The following is a 12,712-nucleotide window of genomic DNA, read 5'->3' as shown; positions in this document are numbered from 1 at the left end:
CTCTTAGACCAGGGCCATCTGTTGCGTCTGAGTCACAGCTCCAGAGCCTGGGCTCATTGTAGGCAGAAGCTCAGCCCTGGGGAAGGGCAGGGAAGGCAGGGACTTCCTGAAGCTAGTTGGTCTGTGTGCCAGCCCCTTTGCGGGCCCTTTACATCCATTTGTATGCGGGAGCCTCCTGTCAGCCCTCCGAATGGGTCCTGGGCTCTGCAGTTTACAGAAAAGGGAACTGACTTGCCCAGGTCACACAGAAAATCCTGGACAGGACTGGGATTTGAGTCCTGGTGTATCAGAACACGAGTTTTGCCATTGTTAGTAGTGCCCACTCCTCCTTCAGAGTTAGATTTTGCTGTGATGAAGGGGTGGCCTGCAGGAGAGGCTTCAGGGCACAGGTCTCCTCTAGCAGAAAGCTGTGGCTCAGGCCGCACTGCTGTCTTTCTCAAACTGGGATGTGCCATGGGTTTTATGCATTTATTTATTATTTGTGAGCTTTGGTGTTCTTTCCAGCAGACTCACATCAGGAAGTTAGGAAGGGGTTCTTCCAGGGGCCATCGGGGGTGGGGCGGATAGAGGCTATGCGTATCTCAGGACGACTGAACCTCTGCAGACGTGGCCTCTGCTCTTGGGGGCCTGTTACCCTGCACCCTAGCAGGCTCGAAAGTGTCTGGATCTGCAGCCGCCCCACGTCACAGTGGAATCTTGACCGTCCGCACTGGAGGGGCCAGGTGGGGACTCAGACCAGGTGGGCTGAACCTGAATAGCTCTTAAAGTTGGTGGCACAACTGGGACTGGCCTCTGGGAATTCCAGAACTTTCTCAGGGCCCTTCCTGCCCAAGGTGAATCCCTCCAACCTCCCAGCTCACTGCTATGAAGGTTGAAAAGGGTAGTGAAACCCACTGATGCCGGTGACCGAAGGGTTTTCCCTGGAGGGTTTTTTTCCTCTCTGAACTTGACATCCCTGAAGCCAGCGTGAACCCAGAGAAGCTAACTTACTTGTTCAAGGTCCCACAGCAAGACAGGCAATCCAGAGTTTTGACCTTAGTATTCATGTTGTGGTTTTTAGAAAATTCTGGTTCAGGTTTTTCTAAAAGGCATTATGAATACAGTCCAACACGGCAGGCAAGAAATGTTGTGTCTTTAAGAGAAGAGGTTCGTGGTTCATGGGCAGAAGCTTCCATGGGCCAAAGCTCTTGACATCTTTGCCATCAGCCCCAGCTTCAAGAGGAGCATCCTGGGAGAACCCAAGACTTCTGGAGGTCTTGGGCACTGGGCATGAGGGTCTCAGCTGCATGCAGTCTTGTCTGGGGAACATTACACTTGCGGGAGAGCCCCAGGTACCACCCAAAGCCGGGACTCTGGCTTGAAGTTACACAGTCTGCAGATCCTCACACGGCGCCCTGGGAAGGTGATGGTGCAGACAAGACAAGAGTCAGAGAGGCAGGCAGAGTTGGGGTGGAGAAAGGAGACAACACAAGTAAGGTTCATTTCTAGGCACAAAGAGTTTTTAAAAATCAAGGCAAGAAGCTTATCTCCTTCCCGGAGGCCCAGAAGGGACCTTTCATGGCAAATATGACTGGTTCAGTTTATTTTAGTAGCATCAGCAAGAAATCTGATTTACCAGCAGAAGATGGAGAGAAGGCGGCTTATGAGCTAAACTGGTTCCGTCAAGAGCACAGTCCACTGAAGCTGACAGGTCTGGGAGGCGTGTTTCTGATGGCCGAGGTAGGAGGGTGCGCCTCTATGTCCTCGCAGGCCCTCGGACCCCTCAGGCTCTCTTCTCCCAGAGAGCATGTTGCAGGCAACGTGTGTCTTAAAGCTATGCTTGCATCTTGACAGACCCGTTCCACTTATGGGAGGAATAATGCACAAGAAAAAACCCCGCCGGCAACAAACTGTTCTTTATAGTTTGGTTTTGAATACCAGAAAAAAATTTCTGAAAATAAGCTGAATATTGTGTGGTGGAGAAACAGTATGTTGGTAGTGGTATCTTACAACGGCACATGGTTAGTGGTGATAAAACCCTGTGATTATGAAGACTAGGTAGCAACAGGAAGAAAAATGCTCATGATGTAATGTTCATTTTAACATGACAAAAATGAGATACAATAAAAATGAAACATGGTTGCATTAAGATAAAAACGAAAGAAACGAATGAGAAGAGTTATTAAGTTGCTGTGATGGGATTATTCTTTTTTTTTTTTTTCTCTCCTTCAGTTTCCAGATTGTTACTATGTGCAAAGTGGTGTGAGAGTTGAAAACAGAATCTGGAACCAGAGGGTTTGGATTCAAAGTCCTAGCTTTACCACCAACTTAATAGCTGGGTGACCGTCAACCAAGGACTCAACCTCTCTACGCTTTGGCCCCTCATCTGTAAAAGTGGGGACAGTAATAGCATCTAACTCTTAAAATTATTGTGAGTTAGCAGATGTAAATGCTATACAATAATTGCTGTATAGCTACTGACTATAAAAAATAAATTTAATTATCATAATTTATTCATGGCCTCATATCTTAACCATAAATCTGTGCTAGTATTGGTGTGGTTTTCTTTGTATTTTTTTCCCCTTATTTGAAAGTGCTTTCATCTTCCAAATGTGATTGTCACAGTATTATACAGTGTGAAATTATCTTTTTTCTTTTTTTTTTTTTTTAAAGATTTTATTTATTCATTTGACAGACAGAGATCACAAGTAGGTAGAGAGGCAGGCAGAGAGAGAGAGAGGAGGAAGCAGGCTCCCCGCTGAGCAGAGAGCCCGATGCGGGACTCGATCCCAGGACCCTGAGATCATGACCTGAGCTGAAGGCAGAGGCTTAACCCACTGAGCCACCCAGGTGCCCTGAAATTATCTTTTCTATTAATACCATGTTGCGAGGATTTTTCACCAGCATTTCTGATGGAGGACCATGATTCCTGAACCCTGTTTCCACCCCCTGTCCACGTCCACCTCCTTCAGATCCCCAAGACCCTTTTCTCTGGTTCCTACAATAAATACAGTGGTTGGCTTATTGTAAATATAGTTGCAATACTCCACCCTGTTTTGTCAATGTGATTTTGTATCTTCTCCACCAAGATATGGAGTCTAGTTCTCTGCTCCTTCAAGCTGGGCTGCCCTGGTGACTTGCTTTGACCAAATGAATGCAGCAAAGATAAAGGTAGGCCAGTTTTGAGGCCTCAAGAAGCCTGGGGTGCCCTCATTCACATAGGTGGAACCCTGCAGCTTCTGTGAACAAGTTGGAGCTAGCCTGTTGGAGGACAAGAGACCATGTGGAACAGGGTCCGGGTGCCCAACTGAGACCATCCCACATTTGCAGATCACCAACCCCCGAACGTGTAAGAGGGCGCAGCCAACATCTCCATAGCTGAAGAACTCAGCTGACCTGTAGATTCATGGAAAATATGAAATACATGTTGCTTTGGGCCACTGAAGTTGGGAATTTTTTTTTAAAGATTTTATTTATTTAAGAGAGAGATAGGGAAAGAGATCATAAGCAGGGGGTGGGGGCAGAGGGAGAGGGAGAAGTAGGCTCCTCACTGAGCAGGGAACCCGATGCAGTAGTCGATCTCAAGACCCTGAGATCATGACCTGAGCTTGCCCCGGGAGTGTTTTGTTATGTAGCTATGGCTCATAAGTATAATCCCAGGGAAGCAGGCAACTGCTATGAGAGCCTCTGATCTACTGAGCCCCTGGACAGGATAGACAGGGCACCTTCTTCACCTCCTCCCTTCCAGGGTCCATGGTACTGGCCCTGTGTCCACCCAGGTGTCACCCAAACTCACCAAAACCCTCAAATCATCACACTTGTGGTCCTCAGTGGGTAATCTTTGTCTCTGCAGTTTGGGCTCCTTCCCAAAGACAAGGACAACCCCATAGTAGGGAGAATCTCTCTGGGCCCATCCCACCCTGTCTCCCTACTGTGGGTCAAGTAATTTTGCTTGTCTTCAAAACAGGGAAGGTGGCATGGAACTCTTGGGTCCCGGGCCGTCTGTGGGAGGGGCAGGTACATGTTCATGCTCCAGGGATCTTCCAGAAAGACTTCCTAGCCTTCCCCCCAGAGCTTTCTCATCAACAGCTTCAGGACACCTGGATGGAAAGTGACCTGACAGAGGCCCCGGGTGGGGCCTAAACAGCTGTCATTCTGCCGCTGCCTTACCCTGATGTCCCTCAGACTCTAACAGAGCTCACAAATTGAACACTCCACCAAAAAAAAAAAAAAAATGACGCTGCCATGATATGCTGCCATACAGATTTATACACTATACACAACTTTTCAAATACTTTGGAAGAGTATTTTTTTCCTTTCCGTTTTTTTTTCTTTTTTAGCGAACTGGTAAATGCAGTAAATTCAGCAAATTGGCCATTCATTCAGCCCATCAATTTTGGGTGTTGGTTTTGTGGAACTGACCCAGAGTCCTGTGCCTGCCACTTTCGGTAATGCCCACAGGCCTAGCACTGCACTTGCCTATGAAGCAAGCCCTGGAAAGACGTTTGAAGAGTCGTGTGTGCTGGTGGTGTCAGCTCAGGGACATCCTCTCGGCACACTCGGTTATTTTCTCCTCGGACAGACAGGTGTACAGACACTCATATGTCAGGGAACAGTAGAGAGGCCAAATTCCCCGAGCATGGCTCCCCCAGTCCCTCTGCTGTTGACTGGGTGTCATTGTGTAAGCCCCAGGGTCGGGCCAGGAAAATGGCGGGTGGAACCACCTTAGGCTTTGGTTTTCAGTGTGGAAATCGCTGGCCTCCTTCTTCAGGTGCCCTGGCAGGGCTCCGACTTCCTCCACAGCAACAGTTGGATGTGTTGATGGGGTACTCGGTCACAGGCTAACACCTGTCTTTATAGTCATGACCTCACTGACTCCTTACTGAGCCTGGCATGGTAGATTCTAGTATCATACCCTTTCACAGGTGAGGAGACTGAAGCTTAGCAGAGCTGGGTGACATGCTCAAGAGCACGCAGCTAGCAGGTGGTGGAGCTGGGATTCCAGCCCAGGAGGTGCTCTGCTTTGGGGCAATGTGAGGTCTTGGGCATGGGCATGTCTTCTGGAGCTCACTGCAGGAAAGCTGCTCTCTATGGAGGAGGCAATTTGTTGCAGTGGAAAGAGTGGATAGATATGGGTTCCTGGCTCTGCCTCGGATTCTTTCTGAGTCTAAGTTTCCCAATCTGTAAAAGGGGGGCAATGCTTCCCTGGGGGTGGTTCTGAGGACTTAATTGAGATTATATAATAGGGACCTTTATGCTCTTTATGTTCAAAGTTGTTTGCAAGTTTCTGCAATTGAATTAAAAAATATATTTTTAATTAAAAATTAAATTAAAAAAAAATATATATATATGCATACACAGAAAGAGAGAGAGAGAGAAATCCAGAGTCAACATGAAAGTTATGTACCTAGATTATTTTAAAGTGCTGAGTCACTAACAAAACAGCTGCCCTTATACTGTGCACAAGGAGTTAAACAAACAGCACTGGCTGTTTCTCCTAGGAACTGTGTGTGTGTGTGTGTGTGCACATTTGCGTGTCCGTGTGTGTACACATGTTCGTGTCCATGTGCATGTGTGCACATCCTTAATTTCTTTTTACAGCCTGTGAGTCCATCCTGGGGAGGGGTTTGGGGATGAGCTCACTCAGCAGTGAAGGACTCTACTTCTCTCTTCCCTAGGGTTTTGACTTATTTATTTCATGGAAACACTCCTCCTCCTCCTCCTCCTCCACCACCACCACCACCACCACTGGCTGGGGCCTCAGCGGGGAGCAGAGCCGCAGTCTGTCAGTCAGTGACTTACTCTCACCTCTCCTGGGAGGGTGCTTCACACTTGGGTCCAGTGTGTGAGTACTGGTTATTTTTATCCCACCCCAAATTCATGTGATGCCAGTTTGGAAGGAGGGGCTGTCAGCTTCTCCAGAGAAGTGGCCTGATACTAAACTATCCTGTCTCCCTCCCTCCTTCCCCTTCACACCCAAGCTCCCCTGGCACAGGACTCTCAGTGGTTGGCTGGGAGTGGGTTGGAGGCTCTGACTCTGGTCATGGGCTCCCTGGGCCATGGCCCCGGGGGAGCCAGCAGGAATGGGGCCTTCTCAGACCCCTGGAGGGACTTTAGGCTGCAGAAAGTAGGGGGCAGGAGCCCTGGATTTAGTGTCAGGTCTGTGGCTCAAGGCTCTGCTGCTTTCCCCTGTGCGCTCTGCCTGCCCCGGGCCGTGGGGCCCTTCTACTAAAGGCCAGCAGAAGTCTAGTGGGGCTAACTGCACGCGGGGCCAGGCAATGACCGTGCACCAGTGGGCACCCAGCCTAGGCCAGTGCTGGAAACTCGGGTCTGCAGCCCCCCTTGGGCTTGTCTCCTTTAGCATCCAGTGCCCCCCTGCCAGGCCTTGTGGGACAGGGCAGTCTTGTTCCTCCAGGCCTTACCCTGTCATGGAGCCCAGCTCTGCACTTCCAGTCTGTACCCTGGGACTGTCTGAACCTGTGAATCCCACTCCCCTACTGGATCACCTTTCCTCATGTGCAACTCACGAGGTCAGCTTTGCCTTGGGTAGTAGCTTCTGTGGACACCCCCCCGACTCACCAGCCTCTCTTCTGTCTTCCATGCCCCCCTCTTGCCCATCTCAAGCCCCCATGCCTGCTGCTTCCTCTGCCTGAACACTCCCCTCCACATTCCTCCTTCTGACTCCTTGCCTTTCTTCAGGTCTCAAATGTGGCCTCTTCTGATGTCACCCACCCAGGGTAGGGGTTGTTCCTGGTATCATTTCAAATTGCATTCTGTTCTTTCTCTTGACAGAAGATATTTTGTTCAAAATGATTACTTCTTTGATTTTTATTGGTGGGGAGGGTATGGTTCTCTACATTAGATGGGAAGTTCCACGAGGCCAAGGTCACATCTGCTGTGGCCCCTCCATGTCAGGCACAGCTGGGGGCTGACCCACATGTACCACCTGTCCCATGGCCTCCCCAGAAGCTCTTCTTAACCATCTGGACAGGGTGCTGTGCTTACCTTTCCGGGTCGTCAGGGCAGGGTTAGGAACTCGGGAACAGCACGGTCTGCGTTTCCAGGGCCTGCTGAGATGACTAGAATTTTTTCTCCCTGAGGGTGGACACAGAGGGGCACCTTAGGGGACACCATGGGATTGGGATCTGTGAAGGAATGACTTGAATATGCCTCCGCTCCCAAGGTGCAGGGGTCAGGAGTATTTATTCAAGGAAAATCAGGATGCGCCAGGCTATAGGAGGGCCGAGGGGGGAAGGGTAGGCCTGGGGGTGATTTTTTTTTTTCTTCAAAAAGAACAAAATCAGTGTGTGCAGCTACGTCTTCCTCACGTCCCTGTCCAAAAAACACCATTGCTCAAAGTGTCTATGCCCGTTAACTCAGTATTCTCCCCTTGGCCATCTAGCCTAAGAAAATAATCTTAGAGGGACACCTGGGTGGCTCAGTGGGTTAAGCCGATGCCTTCGGCTCAGGTCATGATCCCAGCCTCCTGGGATCGAGTCCCACATTGGGCTCCTTGCTCAGCGGGGAGCCTGCTTCTCCCTCTGCCTCTGCCTGCCACTCTATCTGCCTGTGCTCGCTCTCTCTGTAAAATAAATAAATAAAATCTTAAAAAAAGAAAGAAAGAAAGAAAATAATCTTAGATACAAGACATGTTTGATATTACAGATGTGCTTTTTACCACATGCGTAAAAAGTGCAACGTTGTGAACCATCTAAATGTCGAAGCATGAAATTCATCATAACACATTCAATGGATGGCACGTTATACCTTCAAATATTACTTAAATAACACACACTGGAGTCTATGCCAGCGATGCTCCTAAATGGACTAGAGACTTTATGGGGAAAGGTACTTATCTTCAACAGGCTGTCATTAAGGTAACAGTGGCAGCCTCTCACATGGCCCCAAATCCGAGGTCTGGTAGACTGCATTGCTTTGGACGGTGCTGACGAGCAATTCTAATCACTGTTTTCCGTATTACATATGCAGCAACGTTCATGGCAAAAACTTTAGAAAACAAATACTTCTTATGATCCTAAAGCTCAGAGACGATGGCTGTTGATATTCTGGTGTAAATGCTTCCAGAATAATTTTGATCATAAGTATCTTTGGTGATTATAATAATACAGTGATAACAAAAGAGATACAGCATTGAACATATAGAGATACATCAATTTCAAGGAAAAAAATGCTTGCCTGCAATATTAGAAAGAAATAAAAATGTTGAACATGGTATTCTTGAGTCATGAAGGTATGGGTGTGTTTTGCCCCATCTCTACACATGTCTGTATCCCCAACTCCAATAAATGTTAAAATAACCATAATTGTTAATAATAATAATAATGATAATCATAGTAATAGGCACAGTCTAGTGGAGTAGGCAAGAGAAAAAGCTCAAAATAGTTACTTAAAACAAGAAAGGCAGGAGAGCTAAAATATGCATATCTGCAGAGGTGCAAGGAATATCTCCCCTACTTGCAAACACACAAAACATGTCCCCCCACTCCACCCCATGCATCCGGTCTGCTGCGTCTGCTGCACGTGGTTGCTGTGCATGAGATCTGGAGATGTTCGGACTCAGTCCACTCTTCCAACTTCCTGTCCTGAAAGCATGATATGCCTACAGCAGAGTGGGTCCAGCATTTCTAGCTAGGTAGGATTCAGATGCAAGAATCAGTCTTGCCGGGAAGTTGTGTGCTTGCAGTAATCACATCGCTTTCTACATAGCTTGTGTGTGTGTATGTGTGTGTGTGTGTGTGTGTGTGTGTGTGTGTGTGTGTGAGCTCCTAAGGGGAGCTGGGGTTATGGATGTAGATCAGGGGGTACTGCCACTGTGGATAGAGGTGCCACAGATTTCGGAGGGTTGAGCCTGTCTTTCCGGGCCCAGACCTGCCTCCTGGGGGGCCTGCCCTCAGATGTTACCTGATTCCAACCTCCCCAGGCCCTGCCTTTTGCTCAGGAGCCGGCACCCCAGGAGAGGGCCCTACCTTCTGTGGAGAAGATGGAGAAGCAGAGGAGCAAAATGCAGAGCAGCCTGGAGACGACCAGAAGCCTCATGGCGGGGTGGCCTGAACCTCACGTCTCGGGGAGAGAGCTGTGCAGCAGAGGTCCTCCTGGGGCTGCCTCAGACTTTTATAGGGTGACACAGTAAGGTGTTTCCCAATGGGCAGGGCACCACCGCAGCCCTGGAATTCTCATAAAGGGTAGAGTCAGCCGCTCCCAAGAGGAAAAAACCAGCTTTTCAAGAATGTGAGAGTATTTAGTGAACTGTAACACGCAGAGCTATAAATGCCCAGCCCTGGGAGCTCCCAGCACCGGCCTCAGTGGTCAGAGTGGGAAACTCCCACCAGGGAAGGGCCACTTTCCAGTGTTGAACGTTAACTTTTACTGTCAGTAATTATCCCATCAAACACAGATCTTCCTGATCATTCCTAAGATGGGGCTGGGAGGGCCATAAAACTCTTTGCGAAGCCTCAGGGAAGAGTGTCAAGATATCCGAGAAAAGGAGGCAGCAGAGAGCCTGGAATCAGATGACCTGGGTTTGAGTTCTTTGCCATCTAACAGCACTGTGACCTTACACTTGCCATGAAATGCCTCTGAGTCTGCTTCCTATTGGTGAGATGGACACAAGCCTGAATGAGCTCACGTGTGTGAGGGGCCATGTGTGACACGGTGAAGAGCCATGAAGGAGGTGGGGCTGCAGCCGGACCTTGACAGATGTTTAGGATGAAATGAAAAGGCTTCGGGCACAGGGTCAGCCTGAGCAAGTGTACGGAGGAAGGAAACATCTTACAAGGGCAGTTATAAGGAAGAGTCCGCCAATAACACCTAGTAACTGGACATATTCTCTGGGCTAGGATGTGCACAGGCGATGCTGAAGTTCCTGCGCCTGGCCTCAGGGAGCCTCTGTTGGTGGAGCCAGCCGTGCAGATACACAGAATTGTGTTTGCCCTTGTGGTAATGTCCTAATGTCCTTCTAACCATCTCTCTGGTTTCCAGCTTCCAAGGGCACATGAGAAGAAGCCAGTATCCGGTTCCATTACCAGGAATCTTGCTGGTTCCTGGCAGCCAATGCAGACATTCCCTGCTGTCCGAGACTGGCCAGTGGGGAGCTTCACTGGCCCTCCTCTCTGGCTAGAGATTAGAGATACAATTTAAACCACATGCTCAGATAGCTTGGTGAGCATATTGGTAGCTGGGGATGTTTTTTGAAAGTCAACTCTTAGCATTTGCAGAAACTGTAAAAGCAATCCACACAAAGAAACTGGCTGGGCCACTGGGCTTAAGAACCATATATCTTATCATGTGAGTCACCTGTCCAGCTCCAGCCTGATTCCCTGTCCAGGCTGTGTTCTGAGCAGGCAGCGGCCGTGGCAGAGGGTGTGGTCGGGAAGACGCCCCAGAGCCGACCACGGACAACTCCGGAGCTGGAGCCTAGGAGAGACTTCCAAGCAGCCAGTGTTGGAGAGAGGGCTGGGAGCAGTGTGGGATGGATCCTGAGGTTGCACTTGCCAGCCAGCACCCTGTTCTTACTTAGATTGAACATTACAGGCCCATAAGCTCCACAATTTCCTAAAGACGTTGTTTCCTGACATTAGAATTGCATCCGTGGTCCACATCAAGGACTAGCACCACTATTTTATTTATTTTGATGTGAGGTCATTTGGGGGATCCCACTGAGTTCTCTGCACAACAACACACCTTTGGGCTGCCATTCCTCCATTATCTGTGGTTGTAACAAGTACTTTTTGCTTTTGGCAGACTATCATAAGAGGAGAAAAGAGCAACTTCCTACCGAAGGGGTCAGGGATTAGGCCAGACCTTAAAACTAACTCCAGTTGCTGAGCAGTGGTGCAGAAACTAGACTCTCGGGGTGCCCGAGTGGCTCAGTGGGTTAAAGCCTCTGCCTTTGGCTTGGGTCATGATCCCAGAGTCCTGGGATCAAGACCCGCATCGGGCTCTCTGCTTGGCCGGAAGCCTGCTTCCTCCTCCTCTCTCTCTGCCTGCCTCTCTGCCTACTTGTGATCTCTGTCAAATAAATAAATAAATAAATAAATAATCTTAAAAAAAAAAAAAAAGAAACTACACTCAGACTCTCAGGCTAGTAAAGGGGGAGATGCATCTGAACCCAGTGGACTTGGGTAATTTTCCCAGGCTCCTCAGCCCCGCAGCTGTGGAGCCAGAAACAGATGTTAGGTTCTCAACACGGTTTTTTTCTCACCACATATCACAGATCAGGGCCAGAACTGGCTATCTCCAGGGTTTTTCTGTTCCTTATCCACTCACATGTACAATTCACAGATTTGCAGGTATTCCTGGGACCGATATGTTTAAACAGAAAAATAGATTCAGATGTCAGAATTCCAGGGTGCTTTGTAAATGCTTATGAAAACTTACTGAAGCAAGCTAGGCCCGCACGAATTTAAATAACACAGGGTATAAAGTTTCGGTTCCACCCAGGTCCCCCCAGGCTCCCCCACCCCCTTACCCAGAGACACTGTTCACAAATTCTCACTTGATTTTTTAACATTTCAAAGATAGCTATCAACTTATTACTTTAAAAAAGGAAGAAACACCTTAGGCTCTTCAGAATATTTGAGATCTCGTGTTGAGTTGAGGGAGGTGAAAATGAGACGCGTTTTAACAGGAACACCTACCTGTTAGTTTTTAAGCTTATACCATTTGGGTACAAAAATAATATTTGAGGCTTTGAATTATTTCTTAAGATGATTTTGAACACTTGGAAGCCTTCCTAAAAAAACTCAGAAACACACCTAAGGCGAAGGGAAATTTACAAGGAAGGAAATGTATTCAAGTCAAACTTGTGATTTCTATAGTCAATTAGGAAAATGCCTGAAGCGTCCCCACCCTTTACAGGTAGAGCATTTTTGGCAGGAGTCCCCACACCTTATTCTTCACCTGTGTGAGGCTTTCTTCCAAAGATGTTTTATGAACCTGCAGTTGATCAGAAATGACTCTCCTGCCTTTATTTGCTTAGCAAACCGTAGACCAGTTTTTATAGTAGGAGGGGCCAGACACTGGAGCGATCCTTCAACTGGCTTATTTAACAACCCTCCGCACCCCCCCCCAAGCTCAAGGATACAGATCTTGTATTTCCAGCTTGCAATAGGGGAAAATGTGGTTTTCTTTCATCTCACAAAAAGACTTGTGGTAACTTCTTATCTGGAACCGGGTCTGCCTGACTCCAAAGCTGAGTTTCTTTTCTAACCTTGATTCTATGAGAGCTCACAAGTAGCTGAAAATGTTCATCTTACATGCCACCCTCAAACTGTACAATAAACCAATAGCTTCCTCCATGTTTTACAGTTGATCCGAACTTCCTCATAAGCCTCCAGCTCCCTGGGCCTTGCCTGCCTCCTGCTCCTGGAATAAGATGGTAAATCCAGGATCTGTCCCTTCTACCCCTGCCGTCACTGGTTTCCTGGGTTCTCACAGATGCCGTGCACCATCCCTCTGTCCCCTCCCCTGTGGTGTGGACTGTCTACCCCTAGCCATGGCTGTGGGCGGCCCCACCTCACCGCGGTGCGTGCCCGTAGGCCCGGGGTTCCTCCATGGAAATCATGCTGGAAGGTCACCTTTTCCACACCACCAAGGCACCTGGGGACACTAGCAGGCACTGTCTTTTTTTTTTATCCTGCGGCCACTTATGTTGGTAGTGGAATACTTCTGAAGCCACTGTCTGACAGGAATATTCCCTTGGCTGCTTTCCTGT

General features: G+C 48.5%; 1 long non-coding RNA gene across 1 annotated transcript; it reads right to left on the bottom strand.

Annotated features, from left to right (window-relative positions):
- Positions 1–1,110: 1,110 nt before the first annotated feature.
- LOC122898931 lies at positions 1,111–9,120 on the bottom strand. The gene is made up of 3 exons (XR_006383075.1): positions 8,967–9,120; positions 6,985–7,074; positions 1,111–1,394 (listed from the first exon to the last, which is right to left on the bottom strand). It is a non-coding gene; the product is annotated as an uncharacterized LOC122898931 (long non-coding RNA).
- Positions 9,121–12,712: the final 3,592 nt, after the last annotated feature.

This window comes from Neovison vison, chromosome 2, assembly GCF_020171115.1.
Source record: "Neovison vison isolate M4711 chromosome 2, ASM_NN_V1, whole genome shotgun sequence".
Taxonomy (NCBI): Eukaryota; Metazoa; Chordata; class Mammalia; order Carnivora; family Mustelidae; genus Neogale; species Neogale vison.
This window is presented reverse-complemented; position numbering and strand designations above follow the sequence as displayed.